The 4247-nt window shown below is 38.1% G+C and overlaps 1 long non-coding RNA gene across 1 annotated transcript; it reads left to right on the forward strand.

Moving 5' to 3' along the window:
- The first annotated feature begins 584 nt into the window (after positions 1–584).
- On the forward strand, positions 585–3894 carry LOC118470219 (uncharacterized). The gene is made up of 5 exons (XR_004847256.2): positions 585–1932; positions 2214–2404; positions 2593–2689; positions 2837–3042; positions 3466–3894. It is a non-coding gene; the product is annotated as an uncharacterized LOC118470219 (long non-coding RNA).
- The last annotated feature ends 353 nt before the right edge of the window (positions 3895–4247 follow it).

A 4247-nucleotide genomic window follows, 5' to 3' on the forward strand; every position in this document is an offset into this window, starting at 1 on the left:
TTACTCATGAATGACGTGCAGCTTTACTACTAGAGACCCTGCTGGGATCTGACCAGCTGTTCTTTTCAACACCAGCACAGCATCCACTGCTTCTCACCCAGTTCTTATTAAACTCTCCACCATGACCACTGGTGACCGAGTTATTAGTCTAATAACTTAACAACATAAGGGTGAATGTATAATTGAGGGACTTTTGAAGTCCATGGGATATATCTAGAATACATTTTTATTAAAAGCAAAAAGAAAAAAATACAGTTTTTATGTTCATTATGATCATGTCTTTACACATTCCATAATTATTTATTATGGAAACACTCACTTATTGATAAAAAATGACTGGATATCACTAAAATGTGCAAATTTAATAACAACCACCTTCTAATTAGCTAAACATTAATAAAATGAACTTATTCAAAAATTGTTTTGTGTAATTTTTATTAAGTTGAGATAATCATGACAGATATTTTTTGCCAATATATTAAATTTTATATGGAAAATAACTAATTGTATCTGTCCGAGAAGTCACTTTCTACTAAGTTCCCCATTACAAAAACACCTCTCAAGGAAGTGTGTTAATTCCAGATCACATGACCTGCTCCACATGATGTCATTTCCTCCTGAAGAAAAGACTGGCCAGACTCCAAGGCTTTCTGAGTTATTTAATATAAAGTAGTATGTGAGTCAAGTGTGGATTTATGGCATGTCAACAGGTTTACTACAATATCTTTATAAATAACTTTCAATTTCAATTTTACTCAACTGTATATATAATATTTAGAAGAATCTTTTTCTAAAAATGCCATGTGGTGTTCGGTTATAGGCAGCCATGTTGATTTTAGGCCTGAAAACAGCAAAAATGTCAACTATGATACCTGTCAACTATGTTACAAAAAGTCCCGCAATTATATATTGACCCCACTGGTGACCGAGTTATTAGTCTAATAACTTAACATAAAAATCTGACAGATGCCATAAAAGAGAACATTATTAAGGGTTTGAAAGAGCTAGCAACACTTATGTCAATAAAATAGTATGTCACTATTTGATTTATAGGTTAGCTCAGTCACTCATATGAGCAACACTGTAAAATAAAAAATAAAAAAACAGGTCAAAAACGGTCCGTGTACCTTCCGTTCATTTTATTTCTAATTCTGAAACGCAAATCGAAAAATATTTAGGGCCATTTTTTCTATTGTCATTTCTGAAACAAAAATCGGACAACTATTTAATGATCCGTTTTTTAAACAAAATATTGCATTTCTGACTCAAATTTTAGTTTTCGGGGAAAGGCCTTAATTTTCTCTTTTTCCAATTTCAATTTTCAATTTTACGCTTTTCAGTCTGTGGCCCGGAAATAAATAAATAATCGCGCGGATTGGTCCGTGTGTCAGGAAGGTCACGGTGCTAGTCTGGTCGACTTTGTGTCCGGCAAGAATTTCTCGTACGCAATGGATTCTACCAGTTACATCCTTTTTAAAGGAAACAAAAGGCTAACGCTTAGGGAGGACGACATGAATGGAGATAAAATCGCCAGAATATTCCAGGTAAGTAGCACTTTTTTCGTTTGTTTGGAGAACATGCTAAGACCAAAGGATGCTATGCATAGCACACGAATAGCCGACTGATTAAGGCTCCTTAATGTTTTCTTTCCAAGGTATATGCTCCGAGCCTGTACATAACCGATGATGACAACGTGGCGATATTCCCTGGTTCGGCTGGACATTTCAGCTGCTTGGACCTTAAGCCTCGTGGCCACTATGAGGTTCATGGGGATGATATTGCTCTACCAGTCGCCGAGCAGACTCCTCCATTGTCAGGCCAGAACCGTTTCCAGTTCCACCGTTCAGCACAGCCCGGGGCTGCTCTAGGGTCACCTGCTCAGGCCATTGCTCCCACTCCCCCCCGAGCAAGCATGAGTAACACCTTCCAGAGGTACCCCCTGCTCCCTCAGTTCAGAACCCCTACCCTTAACTAGCAAGCTACATATTAAAAAGGGGGGGTTCGTTTTCATGAACATATTGGTCCAAGGCTAGCTACATATGAATATATCATCATCACTGAATATGTTTTTGTAATTCTTAAGATCCTTTGTAACCAAGACAATTTTAAAATGAATCAATTGTTATTGGATCAGGTTTAATGTATGCTATGTGCTTGAGATGGAATTAATTGATTTAGCTTGATGTAAACCACTCCCACAACAATCTTTCTAGGTCTGTTTTCATTGCTGAGCTCAGCCAGGGGAAACTGAAGCCTGCCCGCATGGTTGTACTCAGACTGTTTGAGTTTGAAGCCACAACCACAGGTATCCTTGCAAAATTACATGATGCCCTGTAGAGTGATGACCCTCTCATCCTGACTGATGCCCAGGGAAATGAGATTGTGGACTCCGAAGGGACAAGAGGTACTAATTGAAATCATTAATAATTGCATAATAAATAAAAATGCTTTGTTTGTTAAACTACGTGCCCCATCTACTTCAATACTGTGCTCTCTTTGTCTTGTAATTTTTTTGACCCACAAAGTATTCTGTTCAGCTGTAAATGTGTTTACATTATATCTGTTACATGATTTGTCTTCCTCTCTTGCTAGGATCCAAGTACTGGAAGCAAAATGCAAAAAAGTTTCTTGCTGTCCCAGAGCAGATCTTCCATGAGTTCCAGCAAGGAACAAAGGGAAAGAAACTGAGGTAAACATTTTAGTTACTGTTTATCAATATTTGTCTTTTATTTTGTTTTAAATAGCATCTCTCTTAGAAGAAAAGTTATCTGAACAGAACTGATGAATATTGTACAATAAATTTGTTTTTTGTTGTTGTTTTTAACCCTCCTTGTAGCCATAAAGATATGGACTCCACAAGTCTTCAGGGGGTCTATGATAAAATAGAAGAAGTGATCTTGGCTGCTCAAGGACTGAATGAAGTCACCAGAGTCATGAAGGACCTGTCAACACATGCCAGCAACACCAGGGGTGCCATGCTGGTTCTGACCAACACCATGATAACACACATGAAGGATGCCTTTGGTTGTATTGTATGCAAAGGTCTGTAACATCATTTGTTGTTTGATTCATATTAAAGTCTACCTTTTAAGCAGGATCTAATGGAATGCCCAAGTGAATCAAGCATTAATTATTGCTTTTCCATGTTATGTCAGTTAAAACACAGGTGCAGTTTGTCCATACAACACACAAGGAGGTTGCAGCACTACTGGAGAGCACGGGGGTCTCCACTGACTTTGTATGCACTGTATTGAAGTCAATGGAAACCCACTTGCTCTCCAGTAGTGCTGCAACCTTCTTGTGTGTTATATGGACAAACTGCACCTGTGGTTTAACTGGCATGAGTGTGAGATGATGACAGAATGTTCATTTTTGGGTGAACTGTTCCTTTAAGTAAAGACAAGATAATATATTGAACTGTAATATTTCATGTGTATTGTACATTTCCTTTTTTTCATCAAACAGGGCTAATGGAAGAGCCTGTGATTGCCGTATGCTGCAAAAGCTTTGTTGGCTGCAAAAACTGCGTTGACCAGTGGATGCTGACATCCGACCAGTGCCTCAAATGCAGGGCAGATGAGTTCTCTGTCAATGTTCACAGGCTGACCAGTCTTGACAATCTTCTCTCCATATTGGCTGGTGTAATTAAGATGGATTAACCCTTTAAGTGTGATTGCATCACATTCTGATTTAAGCTTGATCTGGCTAATTGCCTTGTTCTAAAGTCAGTTGGAATTTTGCACTTGTTCAATAACTGTAGAGGATACAGAATAGTTTTATTTTTATACTTTTTTTGTATTTCATGTTGCACTTAGACCAATATTGCTATTGTAGCAATTTTAGCAAGTGTCCAATTTTATTTGTTAAAGCAAAGTAACAGAATATCTACTATATCCAGAACCAACTGGTCTTTATTTGACATGTTCATGCATATTGCTGTGTAATGTTTATCAGATACAGCAATGCATCTTGAAAAGGTACGAAGTTATAGTTTACCACATTATCTAGTAAAACTGAAATATCAGGGTACTGTTCAGCAAAAAGTTGTTCTGCTGATATTTTGTCCTCCTCAGTTGAGAAGGGGTCAGTTCCAAAGCAGGAGACTGGAGTTAGTGAAGAGCCAACATCCTGCTGGTACATGTCTGCTGCTTGGGAGGCATGAGGCAACAACTCCTCTCCCAGTTTCTTTGGACATCCTCCTGCTGCTAAACAATTGGGTGTTCCTTTGCCTGTGAAGCAAAGCATAG

Source organism: Amphiprion ocellaris, chromosome 17 (genome assembly GCF_022539595.1).
Source record: "Amphiprion ocellaris isolate individual 3 ecotype Okinawa chromosome 17, ASM2253959v1, whole genome shotgun sequence".
Lineage (NCBI taxonomy): Eukaryota > Metazoa > Chordata > Actinopteri > Pomacentridae > Amphiprion > Amphiprion ocellaris.